Genomic DNA, 23,261 nt, shown 5'->3' with positions numbered 1-23,261 from the left:
TTGAAAAGTCATCCTTGCTTTGGTGACATTAGACTCCTGTGTTGCCTCGTATTGTCTCTCAGGGAAGCTCTGACTGGAAAAGCAGAGGGTCTCCTGGCCCTTTCTGTCCCTCAGCCCCATACGCCATGTCAAGGAGGAAAAGGGTGACTAAGGTGAAATGCCTCAGGGTCTAGGTGGAGGTGGGAGGTTCCTGGGAAGCTTGGGTCATGCTTTATTGCTTTGTACCCAGGGCCAAGATGATTGACAGAGGCAGGGTGATTCCTGAGTAGCTAAGGGTGAGCCGGCTTTCAGAGCATTCCAGTGTGTAATTTCTTTTATCTCTGTCCCTAGAAGGTCCCTTCAGGCCAGTCTCCAATGCTCCTTTTTCTTAGATTCACTTTGAAGCCTGCCTTAGAGCTCACCTTGAAGCCCAAGCTAGGATACCCAGGCAGCCGAGTGAGTGACAAGGGCCACTGGCTGTGTCTTAACACACTCAAAAAACAAAAAATCATGAGCATCTCTAAAACCTGGGGGAATGGAAAGTCTGTTTTTTGCCCTCCACTGCTACAGGATGTTAGCTCACACAGAGAACTCCCAAGATCGCCTTCTAGAGGACCTGGCTATCGCGACTGAAGACCCAGATTCAGGTGTGGGACAAGACCGCAAGGCCTGTGGCATGCTGTTAGACATAGGTGTCATATCCGTAGACATAGGTGTCATATCCGTCCGCCCGTCCGTCTAGTTAAAAGTTACTGACGAGGTATGGTCCCTAGTAGACACTGTCAGTGCAACGAATTTCAAATCAAAGTGCGTCTCTCTGGGAAGTGTTTTAGATAATAGTAACAGGATGGAACACTCACCCAAACGTGGGCATCTCAGGAGCTGGATCCTTGACTGGGTGAAAAAAGGAAATGGGAGAAGTCATGTGAGCAGCAACATCCGCCCCTCTGTTTCCTGGCTGCCTGTGCCCTGTGACCAGCCGCCTCATGTTCCCGCTTTGTTCGGGGGTTTCCCACCTCGATGAGCGGCATTTGCAGACTGTGAGCTTTTCCTTGAGTCACTTTTGTTGACTATTTCTTCCCGGAACTATTTTATCACAGTTAACCCACCAGGTTGCAAACAAATCTGAGACCCAGCCCTGACAACTCAGGGCAGCCTTGGTATAAGCATAGTGTGTGAGCATCACCTCAGAGAGATGCTGCCTAATGTCTAATCTATTAGCTGATTTTCCAGCTGTCGTGATAAAGTATCTTACAAGAAGCAGGCGAGGCAGGAGGATTATTTTGGCTCACAGCTGGAGAGTTCAGGATGTGTGGCAGGGAGGTGACCCTCAGCAGCAGGAAGGGCAGCTGGCCACCTTGCACCGAAGAATGAATATGTCCAGATAGCTTCCTCCCTTTTATGTAGTCCAATACTCCCAGCAGGCACTGGTGCTGTCATTTTCTAAGGGTGAGTCTTGAGCCCTCAATTAACCTAATCAAGATGATCCTCACAGGCCTGCCCAGAGGCTAACTTAATTTAAATAATCCCTCATTGACTGACATTCATGGAAGCTTGTCTCCTAGGTGATTCCAGATTTGTCAGGTTGACAATACTAACCATCAAACCTGTGAAAACAGGTTTCAAATTTCAGGGGGGGGGTGAAGGATTTCCCACGAATTCTGTCACCAATGCTCATTGCAACAGAACTGTGATTCTGAGGTTGATATTTGACCTTTCCAAACAAGATGCCTTTGGTTCTTATGCAAGTTAGGTACTGAAAGCCCATTATCATAGTGAATGAGGCCCACAGAGGCCTTCAAGCCCCAAGCAGGCCCTTCTCTCTGGCGGAACCCAGTCCCTGTCAACTCTGCTCCCTGCCTCTCTGGTCCTCTCAGTAAAACACAAATGTAATCGTCAGTCTGCTGCCCAGCCCAGGCTAACTTTTTACGGCTATCTCCCTGCACCTCAGATGGATTCCTCCAGTGTTAAAAGCCCCTCTCCTTCATGGCCACACCTGTGATGTCCTGTTGCCACCTGGAAGAGCAGCACGGTCACAGTGAGGCAATGTCCTGTGCATGCATCAGAGATTAGATGCCAGCCCTGGGGCAGGGGACCATGATGACCACATGACGTCTGCTCTCCAGCCAGCTCACTGAAAGGAGCCTGGTAATGAGTTCTGGCTTCACCATGGGTTAAAAATTCCCCCTCCCCAAAGGAGATGGAGAAAGAGCTGGGCGTTCGTAGTAGGAGATCACACTTTGAAAGGAAACCTGCCTTCCGCCACCACCACCCCACCCCCCCTTCAGTTTTCCATGCAGTTTGCTGCAGCTGGAGCACATCCCCTTTGAGGCAGGTGGCAGCTGGGCTTCCTCGGGGCATGCAAATTCCAAGACCGGACCCAAGGTAGCTCAACCTGCTAGGACTCACATACTGCCTTAAAAGAAAAATACAGACATCCGTACAGCCCGACAGCACTGAGCTGGCTTGCACATCTCTTCCCCCTTTGTCTTTCTGGTGTCCTTTCTCTCATCCCAAGCTAAAATGGGATTGCTTGTGGGCTCCCAAGTCACCTCCGTGTCACACGAAGGTCCCTCTATGGTCCTCCAACCTTCAGCTTAAGTGACTGTTGTTCCTCAACATCTGTGTAGGTGTGGCCAGTCTCCAGCCCCGCCCCCCACCCAGAGCCAGCAACACACCCCAGTACAAAATCATAAACTCACTCAAATCATTATGGGATTATTTGGCAATTTGTTTTTAGTTACTTGACTCCGTGGTTCTCAAGGCTGAACTTCATATATATGATGGCGTGTCCTCGGTGTCAAGAGGTTGGTTGGACAAGCCTGCAGAAGTCTTTGAAGCCTCCCCCTCGCCTATTCTCCAAACACACACACACCTACCTGCACAACACACACACACACACACACACACACACATATGTATGCATGCACTCACATTGTGTTCACCCACACATGCAGACCCACATATATGTATATACATTCATGTAGATATGCATACCCACATATGCTCATAATACATGGACACATAGAGAGTTTACTACCCACTCCTGTATGACAACAGGGTGTTCCATGCTCATATCTGCTGCTGCCCACGCCTCTCCTTTCCTACATGGGGATTTTCCTGGTGGTAAAGCCACTTCCGTGACATCATAGATTCAGAAAGGACCCAACTCGACATCGGGAAGTATATGGCCTGCCCCAGATTTGTAGCGCCTGGTGTCCGGCATGCCCCGAGTTCTTCTGAAAAAATTATATATAGAGCTACCACGCCTAGCCCTATCAGGGATTCTTTTGGTTCTGAACATATTCAGAAAACAAAAAGAAACATGCCCGGGTAATTAGTGAACCTCCCGATTGTGGGCTGGCATCTGTCAGCTGATTTCCGGGTACCTGGTGTTCTTTTTCCTGTGAGGAATGTAGCCGGACCTCTGAAGTCAGCAACGGGGACTTCTTATCAAATTACGTCCTTTCCGTTTCGGCACACAATGGCGAACGGCTCCACAGCCACTCTTCTTTAAAGGCACCCAAGGCATTTAACTGGGCTGCTGTAACCCACAGGGCACCAGCCCCCCCCCGCCCTGTCCGCCGTCCACCGTCCATCCATCCAGGGAAGGTTTGTTTCAAGGCCCTCGTGGATGTGTGAACCCTGTGTCATGTTTACATTCTGAAGTGCGACAACAAAACTAGCCTAGAGTTGGTTCCTTTGTCTGTTTATATTCCTGCTCAGTTTCACTGGGAGAGGGTTCGGTCTTACTAGGGATCGTGGCAACCCCAGGAAGTGGGTTGCTTTGCTTTCTATGTTAGGAACTTCCACTTTTTAATGTGAAGACAGACTCTAGCCTTCCCCTCTCCCCCTCCTCTCTGTCTCCCTCAATTCCTTTCGCATATCCGAGTCACCGACCTATGCTGTCCTTGCATCCCGGGGTCACTAAGAGTCCCCCAAACACTGCCCCAGTGGTTTGATAGCACCTCGATCTGATAACCAAGACAGCCGTTAAAGGACAAACAGGTAAGCAGTATACACAATGCAGATGGTCTCCAAGAGGGGATGTCCTAGTCTAGGGTGAGATGGAGGGCCAATGCCACAAATTTTAATTATGTTGCTCAGAGTGGCACACGGCTTAACACTTATGGATTACTTATTTATGGAATTTTCATTTAACATTTCGGACCCCAGCTGACCTTAGCTGATGGAAACCTTCGGAGCAAACCCACAGGTAATGGAAGGCAGCTATATCATGCCGAGGATCTCTGGCATCATGGGAAATGTCTTATTCAGCAGTTTCCCAACCCACTCTGCTGACAACCCCCGGGCCCGGCAAACACTCACCACATGGTCTGACCTCTTCTCCATCTGTGTGTACAAAGCCATCAGCATGCCAGTTTCCTCCTGCATCCCAGAGAAAACGCCATGCAGAGGCGGAGTGACAGTATCTCTTCCAGAAGGTTCTAGAGGTCGTCATTAGTGAAACCAGGGTGCTGAAGCTCAACCCGGTGTCCCCTGAACTGGTTCTGCTCTTTCATGACTGCCAGGGTCTCTTCCTGCATTTCTACGCTTGTTGTTATTGTTAGATGCACAGGTGTTTATATTTGTTATATCCTCCGGGTGGATCAGTCCCTTCATTATGAAAATGTCCCTCTCTACCACCCCTCAACCTTCCTCTGCTGCATTCTGTTTCGTCTGTTTATTCCCAGCTCTCCAGGAGCTTCTGTGTACATGCTGACTCTCCTCATCCCCTTACTTTAGGGTGTCTGCAGGTCTAAAGTGTGTCTTCTGCATGCAGCGTGATCATGGTTTTTAATCAACTCCAAACAATCTCTGCCGCTTGATTGGATGGCTAGCCCGTCTACAGAGGGCATTATGGGTGTTGCGTAGTTTACGCCTTCCGTTTGCTCTTTCTCCATTGTTCTCCTATTTCTCCTTTACTAATTTCTACGTCTTGGAGTGGGCGCCGTTCTGAAGCGGCCTTTCTATTTCACAAAGGGTTTCTCGTACTTTTCTTCTCGCTATCTGGTTTCAGCCTCCCAGGTTCTGTGACGTCAAACGGCCTCTCAGCTTTAGGATCACAAACAGGACTTCCTTTGTGTGGCTTTGGCGTGGGATGCCTGCCTGCTCTTTGCACTGACGTTTAGCCGGCTCCTATGTATACGTCGTAGCCACTGGGAAAGGCCTAGTGTGACATAGACACAGAGGACACGGTAGCCAGAGCTCAGAAGCCCCTACTCCCGTGAATGCCTGCACCTCAGCCGCCAAGAGCTGCCAGTCTGAGTGTTGAAGAGGCTCCCCGTGTCTAGGGGAGGAATTCATGGCCTTTAATTTTCTACTTAACCCCTGAGGAAGCATCCTTTGGTTTGTTTTCATAGCAGGAAGATGAGAAATTAAAAGAGGGACTCGCTTTGTGGTGTGAAGCCAATGCATGCGAAGTTAAATAGAAGTATGCAGAAACCAAACTCAGTGTGGTCAGAGGAAATTGCCTGTGATAAAGACTAGTAAGATGTTTTCTTTCCTATCCTTTTCCTCTTGGTTTCAACCTTTCGTTTGTTTGTTTGTTTGCTGTGACAAAATATGTGTAGCATAAAGTTTGTCGTTTGCCCTGGTTTTAAGCATACAGCTCTGTAGAGGTCTATTCATTGATGTTGCTATCTATAGCCAACACCACCCAGCATCCACCACAGGCTGTTTCATCTTCCCAGCTGAATCTCTGGCCCCATCCAACGCTACTCACCCCCCCTCGTTCCGACCCTAGAGAAGACCAGTCTGCTGTCCCGTCTTCTTGAGCCACCTTTGGAAGATTATATAAGCGGAGCCGTGTTTATTTGTCTCTAAAGTGCCTGACTTACTTCTCTTAGGACGATGCCTTCAGGATTTGTGCCCACGGGTAGGACCCCATTTGCTCATGTCCACTTGCATTGCAGTCCGGGGTAACTTGCCTTCAGCCTGGAGAACTTCCTTTATTAGGCTCATAGAGAGGATTGACCAACACCGGGTGTCTTTATTTTTATCTGGAGAAGTCCTTGGTTTGCCTTTGTGTTTTACTTTAGTTTTGTTGGATCTGAACGACTGAGGCTCTTTGCCCTCGACACTGTGTTTTCCCAATGCTTGGCAGCCCCCTCCACTCCCTCTGATAACTGATGGGGTCACCCCTGCTCACCCCACCCCTGTTCCTCTGTTGCTGCTTTCTCCACAGCTCTGAGATTGTCCATCTTCACTGACCTGTCTTCCTATACTCTCTCATTTCATCTTTCCTGGAGTTCACTAAGTCTCCAGATAGTTACTAATTTTTTTTTTATAAATTCGGGCTTTTAGTCATTATTCATTTTTATTTGATTTTTTTTCCTCTGGAGTTCTACTTGGTTTTAGTTATTTTCTCTGTGTTTATTTGCTTCCTTGTTTTTTATTTGCTTGTTGGTTTTGGTTTTGAGACAGGGTTTCTCTGTGTAGCCCTGGCCATCCAGGAATTTACTCTGTAGTTCAGACTGGCCTCAAACTCAGAGATCGCCTGCCGCTGCCTCCTGAGTGCTGGGATTAAAGGCGAGACCTACATGCCTGGCCTTTCAGTTGTCCTGTTTTTCTCTGTTTTGTTTTTGTTTTTTGTTTGTTTTGTTTGTTTGTTTGCTTGTTTTTTGGTTTGTCAAGACAGGGCTTCTCTGTGGCTTTGGAGCCTGTTCTGGAACTAGCTCTTGTAGACCAGGCTGGTCTCAAACTCACAGAGATCCCCCTGCCTCTGCCTTCCAAGTGCTGGTCAGTCAAACTTGGTTGTTCTTTTTGCTTTAGTCCAAGTATTCAGCTGAACCTTATCATTTCAGTTGTTGCAATTTTTTTTAATCTCCATAATTGCCTCTTGGCTCCTTTGTATAACCCCTATTTTTATATTAGCGTTTTCTACATGCTGTCACAGTGGCATCTAACTTTTTTAATTTTTGCACTGTATGTACATGTTGCACTTCCATGAGTGTGCAGGTTCCTGTAGCGTGCGCACGCCACGTGGAAGCTAGAGCAGAAGGTTGGGCGTCTCCCTCTACAAGTCTCCACTTTTTTTTTTGCCTTGAGACAAGGTCTCTCGCCAAACTGAAAGCTCAAGTTTCTGTTCAGATGGCAGGCCGGTGAACTCTCCAGATCAGCCTGTCTCAAGGGTCTCTCACAATGTTGGGGTTACAAGCCCATGCAGCCAGGACAGGCTTTTAGGCGGGTGCTGGGGATTTGAACTCAGGTCCTTATAATTGCAGGTCAGTGGGAATTTAAATTCAGAGCTTTCTCATTGCAAGTAAGCACTCATACCCACCGAGCCATCTTCCCACCCCGCCCCTTTTCTTTGTTTTAAACCTTCCTTTCCTTCCCATTCCTGGTTTCCTCCAGTTCTGCCGATGTGTCTGTAGTTGCTGGTTTGGGCGTAGTCCGTGTTAATCTAACTTTCATGGGCCCCTCAAGCAGGTTCCGCTGTCTGCTGGCTTTTCCACCTCGCGCATCCATCCTGGGGGACGTCATGCTTTCCTGTTTCTTCGTATGCTAATTACTCTTTGTTGGAAACTGGACTTTTTGGTCAATGTAGCAACCTTGAGGACTGGTCCTCTCTCTTCCCATGGCTTGCGCTATCTCTATTCGCTGGCTATTTGACTAATTGCTGGCTGTATTGATGTAAATGAAATCTGTCCTCCCCTATGCACACTGTGCCACACTTCTGAAGCTGCTCCTCCGGGAGGGGCTGCTTGGGGCATTCTACGCTGGTGACAATCGCGTGGTGGGAGCCTCTCTGCTTTGTATGCAGGTACCAAGCCCCTTTAATTGCCCTGCTGGCTGACTGCGGGGTTGTTTTCAGCAATGCCCTGGCAGCATAAGTTACCTGATCATAATTTGGCTCCTTTGAAGGAGTTTCTGAGATCTGTGTTTGATACGTTCTGAGCCCTCATGAGGGCTCCTGCCAACTGTATCGTGGCATGTTCTTCGATAAGGCAGCTCCCTGGCGGTCTCCGGTCTTCTTGGCTTGCCCCTCCTGCTGGGCAGCCTCCTCCTCACCTCCAGGAGAACTGACTGGGGCCATAGTGTTGGCAGCGCCATTGGTTTTTCAAGGTTGAGCTTTCATCTTCTGCCTGCAGTCTGAGCAGAAGACCTCACCCTTGACTTCCTCCACCCTTGACCTCACTCACCTGACCTTGGCCTTAGCCATAGGCAGCTGGGGCAAGGTGAGAAATACTGATGTCCCACTGGTCCTAAAAGAAAGCCCCCCCCCAGCTCTTGATTTACAGGGGAGAGAGGTAATGTCTGAGCCCTTCGGGAGTTAGTGTTTTTGTGACCTTAGCCCTGTGGAGTGACAGATTTTAGTCTGAGAGAGAGAGAGGAGGCTTGCGACCTTGGTCTGAGGGGAGTTGTTCTTAGAGGTCTAGGGGAGGGAGGGTATGCATTCTTGATCTGAGGGTGATGAGGTCTTGTGAACTTTGAGGGGTGGTTCTTGAGCCTGAGAGAGGGATCTTCTGTCCTCCGCGGGAAGGTGTGTGTTCCTGGTTTGGGGGCGGGGATCTTGTCATTGGCCTCAGTCAATGGCCCAGAAGTCCTCCCTCACTGAGCTAAAGGAAGAGGGTGGCCTCACCGAGCTGTGCACTCCTCAACACTTGGCTAGATTTTCTTGAATAGACGTCTCTTCCTTGGCTTCTAGGACTGCTTCCAGAGATTTTTTTAAATGGATTTTTTTTCAATAGGTTTCACCAGTTCCACTGGGGAATGTGGCCAAGGAGTTCCATACACTGTCACGCAGGAAGTCAGCAAGTGACTCACTCTTCACATTATGCATGGGATTGTCTCAGAGAAAGTCTCACTTCTGTCTCTGTGCGGCAGAAAATGCGTTGCTGAAATGTGGCTGTGAAATGAGTGTAGTTTTCCAATTGACTTCGTTTTCATAGGAGAGCTTTGCAGCAGGTCGGGGTAGGCACCCTCGTGTGTGTTGGGGGCCATGGCAAACTCGAGAGGGAGCTGCCCGGCTGGGCTTCTCAGTGAGTAGTTCTGCTTACATCGGTGTTTGCTAATTCTGTAGGGTTTCTCTTTAAATCCTGCATCTCCTCTTTACCACCTAAGTTCTGTTCTCCTTGGTTGTCTGCCCCAGGGCAGTGGAGGCGTGGCTTCCTCGCCATTGCTCAGCGGTGAGGTACAAGAAAGGGAAGGCAGGCCTCCTGCCTCTGGGATCACTGTGCATCACTCGGAGCTGAAGGACAGCATTAGAGTTTCTTTCCCAAATGTCCCCACAGACTCATGTTTTGAACATTTGGTCCCCAGCTGGTGGTGCTATTTTGGGAGACTGTGGAAACTTTAGGAGGTGAAGCCTAGCTAGGAGATGTAGGTGACTGACAGAAGGTTTCAAGGGTGAATTATGCCTGCTCCCTTCCTGTCAGCCAGCAATTAAAAAATGGCCCCGTCTGTCCGGCGCTCTCACAGCCGTGATGTCCTGCCTAAGTGCAGGGACTGAGTGACTATAGAACTGAGCCCTGGGAAGCTGTGGACCCAAATAAATCATTCCTTCCTTGAAGTTCTTGTCCAGTTGGATGACAGTGATGAAACTTACATCTGGAGGTGACCTCTGTGGAATTCTGCTGCACACCGCTCCCTTCGTTCTGATTGCTGAGGGCTGAGTTCACTCCTGTTCGTGTGGTAAACAGCACCTTGAACATGGTTTTGAGTATTAGACTGTGGGTGATGTGAAGATAATATAGCCCCTCCTTCTGTCGTTGGTACAGTTGTCTTTGTCTTTAAGTGACCTGTGGTGGGTCAGACCCAAGTGTTGTCCCCTAAAAAAGAAGCCTTCAGAGGGTGAAGCAGATTTTTTTTCCTGAATTATGCTATGTTTAGCGTGTCTTGAGTAACATATTGCTAACATTTTTGCGTACAAGTATGTAGTGGTTTTGTGCAGCATTCTGGTTTCTATCTATTAAAAGTACTTATTTGAGGCTAGAAGTCAAGATGTCTCGGGGGAAGACTCTAAAGATGGCTCAGAGCATGAATGGGAAGCATGGGAAGATGTCCGCCTCGTAGCCACAGTGACTCCATCTTGCAGCAAGGTGTGATTTTGGTGTTCTACCTACCAGACCATAACAAAACAAGACATCCTTCCCACAGTTGGATTGTGTGTTGCTCAAGCCCGGAAGGATCTCTGGGGAGGGCAAGGTCGGAGTCTGGTTTGACGGTGCCCTTTGTTGACTGAGCCTTTGGTCACCTCTGCTACTTTACCAACAGACAGTGTTCTGAACCTGGCTGTAGACACAGAGCCACACTAAGTAGGACCCTGGGGGGGGGTTGGTGACAACGAGGGGAATATGTTGTCTGTAGCTATGAGGCACTTTATCAGTAACCCGTGACAAACTCGTTTTACTCATTAGGATGAACTCTAAGCAAGTTTGACCTCTTGGTTCCAAGAGTTAGCCCTCACAGACTGTCGTTTGTACTGAGACGTGAGAAATGGCAGTGTGTCCTTTATGTCAGCATGTCGCTTGGGTAAATGAGCTCCTATATCCATGTACTATGTATCCCTTGAACTGTAGCTACAGTAAATAATAGTGCCAAGAGCCGGGCGATGGTGGTGCACACACCTTTAATCCCAGCACTCGGGAGGCAGAGGCAGGTAGATCTCTGTGAGTTTGAGACCAGCCTGATCTACAAGAACTAGTTCTAGGGCAACCTCCAAAGCCACAGAGAAATCCTGTCTCGACCCCTCCCCTCAAAAAACAATAGTGCCAAGAGAACCATGTCTGCTTTGAGGAACAGTAAATGCATCTTTCTGCTATTCATATTCTTTTGGTGGAGTTGGCAAGGCTTGAGACAAGATCACTATGTAACCCTGGCTGGCCTGGAACTCACAATGTGGGCTGTGTGTAGACCTCAAACTCCCAGAGATCTGCCTCCCTCTGCACCCCCCAAGGGCTGGGATTAGAGGTGTGTGCCACCATGCCTGATTCTCCTATCCTTAATGGTCTTCAACTCCTGGTACTTCTCAAGCAAGTCATTTCATTTCATAGCCCCAGAGCCGACTCTGACACAGGAACAACATCTATAGACACAGTCTATAAGTCAAGAACAACCTCATCAAAGGAGCTAGTGAGCAGATGCATCACTGACCAGCACTTGAGCTGAGGACATGATGATTTTTAAAACTCAGCACCGCACCTAGAAACTGACGCATCTTTCATCTCTCTGTTGGTTCCTGAGATCTTTTGTGTCGTCTCTGTGATGGTTAGGTGGGGGAGGGGCAGCTTTGTGCTAAATGCAAACGCCGTGGCCATATCCAAACCCCACCCACTGTGGATTTGTTTGAAACCTGGAAATAGAATGCACAAATAAACCCCCACTGCCCCTGGCTGTGTTAGGCAGCACTCTTCTTCCACCTAGGAGTTTTTATTGTGTTAGAAACTGGCGGAAGACTTGTTACTATATGACCAAAAAAAAAAAAAAAAACCACCAAGGGAACTTCTAATTGCCCCTCTCCTCCTAAACACATCTGTTGCCCACAGCAGGCAGGGCTGGCTCTGCACAGTCTACGTCACTGCCAGGAAAACGACCTCTGGCTGAGGGTTGGAGGAGAAACTCTGCTGTTGATAGACTCTAGCCCCTGGGGGTTTGGATACAGGCTGGCAGAGAGGACAATGCAGAACTGAGGCCCAGAGCTGGCTTTGGCTGCCTCAGATACCGGTGAACACAGATGGGCACTGCCCCAGTGATCAAGAAGCTGAGGCCAGCCTGACAGAGACACCTGCCAGAATGCCTGGCATGCTGTGCCATCCTTCCTGGACACCGGAAGAGCTGAGCCCTCTGCCCGTTTCATCACGGTCTGGAAGGATGGCGAACCACTGAGCATGCTCAGTCGCCCCCATCAGCCTCCTATGTTTTCTTACCACAGCTCTCTGAAGGCACCTCTTACAGGCGAATCTGGGACCATGGAATATCTGCTTGCCTCAACGTCCCCTGCCCTGCTGTCATTAGAGTTACCTCCCTTGAACTGTCCAGGGACCAGATCCATATTTGAGGGTTGGTCATAAACGAGGCACTTTTGAAATGAGCCTCTTTGAAGTTTCTGAGCGTAAGCGTCTATCTATACAGGAGATGATTCATTGTAAGGACTTCAAGAGATGACACAAGCTGTCTGCGTATCCGTTCATTGAGCATGCATTCAAAAAGAATAAGGGAGCCAATTAAAATTCATTAATTCACTAAGCACTGGGTGTTTGCTTTAAAAGCCTAGATAAAATGATTGAAAAAAAAAAACAAAAAAGACCCGTGCAGTTCTAGTGGAAGAGGAGACAATTGACTGGGCCACTTCAGAGCGACATACAAGAGCAGGGCTGGGTGGCCAGGTTCCAGAGGGTGGCCTGGAGTGGTGGCTCAGACACTTGAGTGAGATCTGAGCAGGAAGCTGCCAGGTATATTTAGTCTGGATTATCCAGCAGCATAGAGAACACAGTATGTGTGTGTGTGTGTAATGTGCATTTATATGTGTGTGTATGCATGTATCTGTACATGTGTGTAAATGTATATGTGTGTGTTTGTGTGCATGTGTGTATGTGTGTATGGTGTGTGTATTTATATATGTGTGGATATGTGTGTGTTTATTGTGTGTATTTATATATATGTGTTCAACGTATGTATATATGTGTGTGTATAGTGTGTGTATTATATGTGTGTATGCGTGTGTGTCTGTACATGTGTGTGAATGTATATGTGCATGTGTGTGTGTTTGTGTGCATGTGTGTATATGTGTGTGCATATTTATATACATGTGCATATGTGTGCACACCCATGCGTGTGTGCATGCACTCACGTGCTGGGAGACAAGGCTTTCTTTAGACAACTGTGAATTCTGAGAAGCCGTAAGTGATATATTCTGGGAGCTGGAGACCCAAGGAAGCTGGTGGTAGAACTCTTGCCACTGTGAAGCTGAGGAGAGCTGATGACGTTAGGGAGGACATCTGCTTCCCTCAGAGGATGGACTCAAGGATTCAGCTGTTAACCCCATCTTGGAACCCCACAGACACTCCAAGAGTTCAGTTTGGCCTGTGTCTGTATTGCCCCCAGCCCAGCTGAACTGACCCTTGAGATTAGCCATCATGTTGGGGTAAGAGAGGGGTAGGAATGGGGTGACTCAGGGGGACCTTGAGAGAGCTGCCTAGAGGCACCCAGGGAACCCAGAGCAGTTCTAAGTATTTGGGAGTCCTGTATGTTGGGAGACAGGGCTGGAAAGCTTCCCAAATATCCCATGAGGCATGCCAAGGGGCTTGGACTTGGCCCAGGAGCACAATGGGCTACCCAGCATCTTCAGCAAGAGAGTGGTATAATCAAGGCATCCGTCTTCATAGGTCACTGTGTATAGGAGGCCTGGGGAAGGCATGGAAGGCAGAACCCAGGGCCAGTGAGAACAGTCACAGTCCCCAAGAGGCACATGAGAACATCACAGGGAAATGTCCCACAAGAATGGTAGCTGAGCAGCCCAACATTGAACACAGCCCGTGGCTGGTTAGAAGGAAACCATGCCGAGGCAAGCAGGGCCATTTCATGGGCAGTTAGTCATCTGAGTAGAATGTCTGCCTGGGGCTTGGGCCAAAGCTACTCAGCAGAGATGTGAGGTTGGCGGGGGGGGGTTGTTGTGTGGAGAGAGAGGGGGATAGCTTTGGCATGGAAAAGCCTCGGGTTCAAACCCTGGCTTCACCGGCATCACTAGCGGGGAGGACAGAAGGAGCCTCCTTTATGAATTAAGTTGTCACAAATGCAAATGTGTAGGAGGGAGGGGCCAGCCTGTCAGTGGCTTCCACTGAAGATCTAAGAGCACATCCTTGTAGGTGGAGAGCACACTGCACAGTCTCTGGGCACTGAGTGTGTGCTGTGGGCTAAACACCAGAAGATATTACCTCATTTAACCCTTCAAGCAACACTCGAGGCCAGAGACATGTGTGCACGTGCACACACACACACACACACACACACACACACACACACAGAGAGAGAGAGGAGAGAGAGAGAACTCTACTAATTATAATTCAAAGGTATTGAAGCTAATTGTGACAAGACCAAAGCAATATGGCCAGTAAGAGGCTGACACCTACATTCCGCCTGGACTGACACTTGGTCATGGTGCCTTGATTGGCTCCACACACGTTCATCCAGGCAGGTCCCCCAGAAACTGTGCCAGTGCTGGGCTCTGTTTTTGGTCTTTGTTTCTGTTTTTCATCTAACACATGACTTAAGAATTTTAAAAATGTTTAAAATTTATGATCTGAAATGAAAACAATATAAAAAGGCATACTTTAAGAAGTCTAACTCCTACACCTACCGCTTTCACAACAGAGCCATCTGTTCAGACGCACACACACACACACAGACACACACATACATGAGAGAGAGAGAGGCACACACACACACACACACGCATACACATGCACACACACAGACACACACACAGAGACACACAACACACACAGACAAAGAGACACACACGAGAGAGACACGCACACACATACAGAGACACGCACACACAGACACACACACATACAGAGACTCACACACACACAAGAGAGACACACACACATACACACACACATACAGAGACACACACACACAGACACACACACAGACACACACACACAGAGACACACACAAACAACGAGAGACATACACACACATACAGAGAGACACACACACATGAGAGAGACACACACACATACACACGCACACACAGACACACACACAAAGAGAGACACACAACACACACAGACACACACACACAGATGCACACATGAACACACATATGTACACTGAAAGACAGAATGAAAAAGCCAGGGAGCAGACTCCTTTTGTTTCCTGGACCTTCCCAAAGCTGCTTCCTTCCGTGCTACACACACACACACACACACACACAGACACAGACACACAGACACAGACACACACACACACACCACACACACACACACACACACACACACACATGGCTGACAACATTCCTCTCTCATTACTCTCTTTTCAAAGCTCGCATCATGCAGTCACCGTTTCTTCTTGCTTTCCTCGGTTAACAACATGCCCTGGAGATCTTTTCAGGTCAACATGTACATCAGCAGGCTAGGGCAGCTCCATGGTTAAAGCACGTGCCATGCAGTGTGAGGCCCCGAGTTAGAATTCTCAGAAAACACGAGGATGTTGGGCACAGGAGCACAGAGCTGCCATCCCTGTGCTCTTGGGTCAGGTTGGGAGGCAGAGGCAGGTGAATCCCTATAAGCTCACCTCTTGTCTCAGATGTGCACAATGGTACATGCCTGGGTGTACTCACATGCACATGAACACATTCTGCACATACACACACACGTGCACACACACACACATGAACAATTCTACACACACACACACACACACACCCCACACACTGTACACATGTATGTATCCAACTCCCTGTATGGCTGTCCAGTGCACGTATCGATTGGAACTCACCATCTGAGAGAGCACAGAATGCCAAGGGCTGCTCTCAGCGGGCCTTCTTGGCTTCGCTTTGTGTCCAGGGAATTCCTTACAGTGTTAAGTACCTCATTTGCTACCCCTTCGGTTAGGCTACCCTACCACCCCATGCCTGTCCATACTTACCAGACACTCACCAGCCTTCTTCCTCTTGAGACCAGGGGATTATGCTCCATTTATTTCCTCAGTGTGTGTCTTCCTTCCCTGACCTTCTGAGATGGGGCCCTTTATTTCTACAAAAGTGCACCGGTACAGGAAGATGCAGAGTGATTTTTCTGAATGCTTTTTACAAGAAGAGGACATCTGGTGGCGTGTGGCCCCTGTGGGTTGTTCTCATTTTCCAGAGTGACCTTGCATCCCAGGGTTGGTCCCAATATGTGGTTGTTCCCATGTTGGCCTGTGGCGGTGGTCCAGACGTAAGCCGTGGAGTCCATCACCAGACCCTGTCACTTACCCACTGCAGCAGGAGCACGCTCTCAGCCTTGACATGCCTCTGCCTTTGGTCTTCATCTCCTAAGGCTGACAGATGAGTCAGTGAGTAGATGTTTTACGAGCACTTGAAACCATGACTGGCAAACACATCACATTGCATTTGTGTATGAAGCAAGTCTCTTGGAAGACCCTCACTCTCCATACCAAAGTCGTATGTGCTTCTGCAGACCTTGGCCACGCGGAGCACACACAGGCAGCTTAGCAGAGACTGTGCAAAAAGTCGTTGGTCTCCTTCGTTGATGTCCCAGAAGCCCAGAGAACCTCTCTGCTCTGCTCCCTGAGTAAATCTCAAATTCTTAGAGTCATCGGGAAATTTACTTTTTGATGGAAGGAACAAGGGGGCGTCACATGGGTTAGACGGTAAAAGTGGTGTAAGATGGCGTCATGATTTGGGACCAAAGCCTGATACTTCGTGATCTCCTGTCTTGTGATCTGGGTCATGCTTGTCCACACCAGACATGTGTGTGCTCATCTGTGTGCGACAGGATACCCTGCAACCAGGGTGTATCAATGTTCAAAGTACAGGCACCACTGCCCTTGGGGATCCCAGCAAGAGGAGACGGTGGGGCACATGTTGGTTATCACAGAGAAAGCAGGCCTGGGCAGCAAATGGCTGAGGTCTAGGGATGTCTCCCCAAGAGTGTGAGCTTTGAGAGAATCGTGGAGCAGATGTCTAAAAGAGGAAATTAGGAGACACCCAGTCTGGGCCTGGGGGACAAGCACATTGTGCTGGAGCAACCAGATTACTTTGCTGTTGATCTTTATGTTCACAATTATGGTTGGTATGGGGTATGAATGGCCATAGAAAAATACCCTAAGCCAGAGGGTTTTTGAAAAGGTTTATTTATCATACCTGGGGCCTTCAATGTCTAGGTCAGCAGTTAATATGGAAGACCAAGTATCTATGGATAGAATGCAGAGTCCATTGAGTATATGCCCAAGTGTGGTGTAGACCAATAGGTCTAAGGTAGATACATTCCTAGCTTCCTGAAGAACTACCATACCAGTTTCCACAGTGGCTGCAAAATGTTGCACTCCCATCAGCAATGAAGAGGTGTCCCCTTACCCCCTTACCCACCAACATGTTTTTGTCACTTGTTCTGTTGATCATAGCTATTGTAAGATAAAATCTCAAAGTAGTTTTAATTTGCATTTCCCTAATGGCCAAGATGTTGATCACCTATTTAAACATTCCTTGGCTGTTTGTATTTCCTTTTTTTTGAGAGCTCTCTGTGTAGTTCTGTAACCCATTTTTATTTAGTCATTTTTTCTTGATGTTCAGTATTATTTTTATGTCTCTTTTTGTATTCTAGATAACAACCCTCTATTAGGTGTATAATTAATTGATAATGGTTTTTTTCCATTCTATAGGCTGGGTACTTTGTCTGAATGATAATTAATTAATAATGTTTTTTTTTCCATTCTATAGGCTGGGCACTTTGTCTGAATGATGGTGCCCTTTGCCGTACAGAAGGTTTTCAGTTTCATGAAGTCTTGCTTGTTAACTGTTGTATCCCTGTGCTATCAGTGTTCTGTTTGGATTTTTTTTTCCGTGACAATGAGTTGAAGACTATTCTCTACTTTCTCTCCAGTTGGATTCAGGATATCTGGCTTTTTTCTTAAGGTCCTTGATCCATTTGCAGTTGAGTTTTGTGCAGGGTGATATAGATATGGATCAATTTTCATTCTTCTACATACAGACATCCTGGAAAGTATACACACGCACATGCGCACGTGTGTGTGTGTGTGTGTGTGTGTGTGTGTTTAAGTCCTGTCTGTAGAGTAGATGTCTATATTCATAAGTTAGAAAATGTTTTTAATCAAATCAATCCCCCTACCCACCACAGAGGCATGCTGGGTAATGGTACCTAGTACCTCTACAACAGCCTCAATACAGGCATTGCATGCAACAAAAAGGAAACCCAGAGACTTAGGAAGAATGCTTGACAACCAAAGTTTGGATTTCTAACACCCACATAAAAGTCAGATAGGCAGGTGTGATGGCCCCCCCACCTATCATCCCAGTACCCAGGCAGTGGAGAAAAGAGGACCTGGGTGCAACCTGATTAGCTAGACTAGCAGACTCAGTAAGCTCTAGTCTCCATTAGAGACTCTGCCTCAGTAGATGAAATGGAGAGCAGTCTAGGAAGACACTCACGGCCAACTGTGGGCTTCCACATGCGTATGCCTATTATGTGAACCCCCACCTGTGCAAACACGCGCGCAAACACACACACACACACACACACACACACACACACACGCTGGCACAATGCACCAAGATCCAGAAGTTGAAGTTGGTTATAATGTGCCAGTAGGAAAATCTCTTGAGTATTCTGGCTAGAACCCTTGAATGTGCAATTTACAGAGTAGTCTGGGAGTCTTCAGAATTACAGGCTCCATAGCAATGTCAAGATGTCGGTGCAATAGAATCATTTTCTGTAAGTTGCTCACCTAAACTATATAGAGGAAATAGATGTGCTAGGGCAGAAAGTAATGAGAACATTCTGAAGAAGCATTTTTGTGTGTATAGTTTACAGAATGGTAGAAATTGTCTGTAGATTGTGACTCAAGTTCAAGGTTAATTTATGAAAACAAGGATCCATTACTTTTTGCTTTTTGTCCCTGAGAAATGGTTGCCTCGGGAGAAAGCTCCCCAGGTTGAACTGGACATTTGCCTTCATGGAAAGTAGAGAGAGTAATTTTCTCTTTGTATTCTTGGTAGAAATTGCTATAACTTCCTGCTGATCTTTTTTTTTTTTTGCCTTTTTTTGGCCACAGTCTGTTTAAATTTTAGAAATGGTAAAATACTGTATATGACCTTCAATCCTTTTTTGACTGTATTACTTTCAAAATTTATAGATGAAATTCCTTGCTTGGGTGATTTTTTTTCTGAGACAGGGTTTCTCTGTATTGCTTTGGAGCCTGTCCTGGAATTCACTCTGTAGACCAGGCTGGTCTCCAACTCCCAGAGATCTGCCTGCCTCTGCCTCCCGAGTGCTGGGATTAAAGGTGTGTGCCACCAAAGCCTGGCGCTTGGGTGTTCTTATACCTCCCTATTTTTATCTTACACCTTAAGCAAAAACAAAACAAAAAAACCCAAAGCCCAAGATCCTTAAACATGTTTTCCCCATCTCAGTCCCACTAATATATCTAACAGTACTTAATAGTACTCACTATGGGTATCCACAGTATTCAATGGTATCCACCACGGATACACATCAGTTCTTAAGAGTACCCACCAAGGGTATCCACAGTATTCAATGGTATCCACCACGGATGCACATCAGTACTTAGTAGTACCCACCGTGGGTATCCATACTACTCAACAACACCTACCACATGTACACAGTAGTATTCAGTAGTCACCATATCAGGTACCCAACAGTACCCAGCATGGACACTCAATAGCATCCGCCACAGATACTCTATGGTCCTCAACCAGCAACGTCTCTACAGTATCCATGGCAACCAAAAAGATGGTGAGTATTCATCAAATGCAACCTCCCAGACTTTTCTCTCTGCATCTCCAACTGGTCCCACGTCATCTGTTGTCTTAAAGGGAAAGAAGAAGGCTTAGCTCTGTCTAAGGCTAGCCACACTGTAATACCGTTTCAACAGACCAAATCACTCAAGTATCGGATCACCACACATATCTCCCCACACGTGAAGCACCCCGTTGAGCTTTCCCTTCATGGCAGCCCTTTGCCATCTTAGGGAGCCTTAGGTTTGCCTCATGGGCAGAATCCTTCCTTGGGCTGGGTAGGAAAGCTGGGTGAAGGTTCTTCTCAGCTTCCCTGTAATCCATCCAGAGGTTTTGTGTCTTTTGCTGTAAAGAGAAGTGACAATGTCACAGCGAGCATTGAGGTGAGAATCAGGTTTACCTGTGTTTTGGTGGGAGTTATTTGCCTGATTTAACTCTTCGAATGAGGCCACTGTATCCTCTCTGGTTACCTCACCTGTGTGAGCATGAGGTGTGCACCGCACATGAGGGAGGCTGCCCAGAAGGCAGACAGAGGGTTGTCCTGGCCTCTCAGACACAGGGCCATTTCCCTAACACCCCTAGGAACCTCCCAATGGAAGAGAACAAAGGGGTTCCCCTCCCCGCCCGGACAACCTCCCATTCTTCCCAGTCCGTTCTAGCCACACACCCCTCGGCACAGAGTCTCCCTCTGGAAGAAACAAACAGAGGTCCTTGCCGTTCATTAGGTGGATGTTGCTAGGCTGGCGTTTCCTCCGTGGATGTGAGAGAAATGTGAATGCCAATGTATCATTCAAAGGAGTCTTTCTTTTTTTTCTTTTTTGGTAAGAGCTAATGTACAAAACCTGTTAGCACAAAGAGTAGGGAGGGGGGAAGCAGTGTGTGGGAGGAGTTGCTGCTCGCTGGGAGAGAGTTGGAGACAGCACTGCCTATGTATGACACAGCAGGGACAGTCAGCACGCAGCTTCATACAGAGAAAGCTGTTTCTGCACAGGTGTGACAGTCGCGGGTACTTCTGGTAACTTTATTTTGGGTTCGGTGAAACGGTAATTCAGGCTCAGCTTCCCCACATCTAGCTTACCTTTTAAAAAGGAAACCCCGAAGGCTATAGTTCCAAAAAAGAGTGTTTCTTCATCCGTATGAAAAAAAAAATCTGAAAACAAAGTTGGTGAAATCATAAGGAAATAGATCAGCTGGGGTTCTCCTGGGAACTAGAACCAATGGGGCGTAGACAAATATCTTGACAGGTGTGTATACTCAAACATGCGTGCAGAGACATATATGTGTACATACAGAGGAGTACATGTGCCCACACATGCATATGCAAACTCACATGTACAAACATGTGGACATGTTTGTATACATGTGCATGCATTCAGACATAAACATCATTTGCACACATTATCCACACATACATACAAAGACATGTATAGATTCAAGAATGCATGCAGCCACACATACGTAGATACAAGTATGCCTATATAAACATATATCTACAGATATATACATATATACAGATATGTTAGTATGTATTCATGCAGACAAATGTGAATACATGTATGCATACAAACATATAAACACATGTATGCGTCCACACATGCATAACACATGTACTGTGTCATTACATTCATATATATGTACACACACATATGCACACACACATATATACATAAGCAAGTACAGAATGTATGCACATACACACGATCATCAGAGAAAAGGCTCAGGTGGTCGATGTGCCGAGCTTGACGTCTTCAGAGCAGGAGGAGTAGGTCTGGAGAGAAGCACAGAGCTACAGTGAGCATCTGCAGGCACCGGGAAGCAGGTTCCATCCATAGGGGCCTCTGTTGTCACTGTTAAGACTGACCTGAGTGAATGAGGCTCACACTTGGGAGGGAGGGTCATGGCCTCCATTGACACAGACTGACTTGAAGTTCCAAGTCTTTGTCTCACCATCACAGCGGAACAGTGCGACCTTTGACCCCTTACATCAGCCATCACAGGGCAGGAAGGAGGGAAGCAGACCATCAAAGCAGTCTGCGCATCTCTCCGGGGGGGTCACTGGAGCACTGATGCATCTTGGGAATGAGCCAGGTCCTGTGCTACTGTAGGAGAGCTGTGAGCTCTTTTTTTTTTTTTTTAATTTTTTTACATATACATACACTTTGCTTCTGGTCCATCAAGCCCTGTGTTCAGGGATGCGGGAGCCTCCGTACCTGCAAAGAGCATGCTGGCTGTCGTTTGGCCTGCTCAGGCGGTGGAGAAGCTCGGTCACTAAAGTCACCAGCCAGGCTAAGCTGTCTCTTGCCAGTGTCCTCCTGGGTGTGGCAGGCCTTAGTCACTGAGTGTGGGCTTTGTTCCAGGCTCTGTCAGCTGGCTTCCCTAAGTGTGCAGTCTCAATCCGTAGCATCTGCTTGGTCCCGAGCGAGCTCCGAAGACAGGGCTGCCCAGGGGCAGGTAGGATGGAGCAGATCCCACAGGGCAAAGCCAGTTCCGAGCTCAAGGCAGGGACTAAGCTGCTTTCTTGGTACTGCTTCTCCTGTGCCTTTTCCTTCTTTCTTTGTCTTTCTTCCTCCTCCTCCTCACTCTTTTTCCTTCTCTCCCCTCTAAGGATGTGGCTGTCAGATCCATATGCTGTGCCACCATGCCTGGTTTTAAAATCTTTCTTTTGTAATATTTCAATTTAATGTATGCTTACTGCTGGCCAGGGACAGCACTAGGGGGCATCTTTACACACATAATCTTATATACTCTTCACGGTGGGAAAGAGGTAAATATTGCTCTACATCCCTCCTAAACATGGACTGCAAGGCTCCAAAACATGCCGTGTTTCTGTGTCATGCTACATAGAAGGAAGGGGGTCCATGGGAGCCTGGACATTGACAGCCTTGTGTTCAGACTACCTCGGCATGCCTGCACGCGCAAACAGGAATTCCTCCCTGCGAGAATGTATGCAGTGGGATCACACCTATCCACACTGAAAATGCTTGTCTACAATATTTGAAATTAGAGATTTTTCTACACACACTATTTCGTGTGATCCAAAGATAAAATAGCAGAGTAACTTGTCTGAGATGTTCACACCTACTGAGAAATTAAGAAACATCCTTATATGTAACCCACACACATCAAAAAAATCCAATGTATATATAACAAGGTTTAAAACCATCTAGAGGCCAATTGTGGATCTCTGTGAAAGCAAGGCCAGCCTTATCCATATAACAAGTTCCCCAGGACAGCCAGAAATACATAGAGACCTGCGTCAAAAACCAATCTAGAATATGTGAATCACAGAATATTTAATTATGAAGCTATGGGCTCCCCACAAGTACAACTTGGGAGAATGTTTGGGTGAAAATACCCTCACTCCTATAGAACAAAACAGAAACTAAGAGAGCTCAGGCTGCATTAAAAAAAGAAAAGAAGAGAAAACAACTAGAAAATAGGGCTGGGGTTAGCTGCGCAGTAGTTTATTTAGCTAACACGGGCAAGGCTCTGGGCTCAATCTCTAGCACTGTGTGTGTGTGTGTGTGTGTGTGTGTGTGTATGTGTGTGTGTGGTATGTCTGTGTAAGTGTGTGACTGTGTGTGTGACTATGTGTGGACACATGTCTGTCTGTGTGTATGTGTATGTGCATGAGTGTGTATGAGAGAGATAGATGAGAGAGGAGAAACAGAAAGAAAGATACAGAGACATACAGAGAGACAGAGACAGGCAGACACTGTTCTGTGCGCCTCACAGTCTGTGTAAATAAGAGCACCAAGCTGGAGACACTCCCTGGGAATTCGAAATATCCATTCTTTTTTTTTTTTTTTTTTTAGTTTTTACAAGACAGGGTTTC

General features: G+C 47.3%; 1 protein-coding gene across 2 annotated transcripts in view; it reads left to right on the top strand.

Annotated features, from left to right (window-relative positions):
• Pde10a (phosphodiesterase 10A) overlaps window positions 1-23,261 on the top strand; it is a 399,000-nt gene that overhangs the window by 187,217 nt on the left and 188,522 nt on the right. The window lies entirely within an intron of this gene.

The sequence above is a fragment of the Mesocricetus auratus genome, unplaced genomic scaffold (genome assembly GCF_017639785.1).
Source record: "Mesocricetus auratus isolate SY011 unplaced genomic scaffold, BCM_Maur_2.0 Super-Scaffold_100018, whole genome shotgun sequence".
Taxonomy (NCBI): Eukaryota; Metazoa; Chordata; class Mammalia; order Rodentia; family Cricetidae; genus Mesocricetus; species Mesocricetus auratus.
This window is presented reverse-complemented; position numbering and strand designations above follow the sequence as displayed.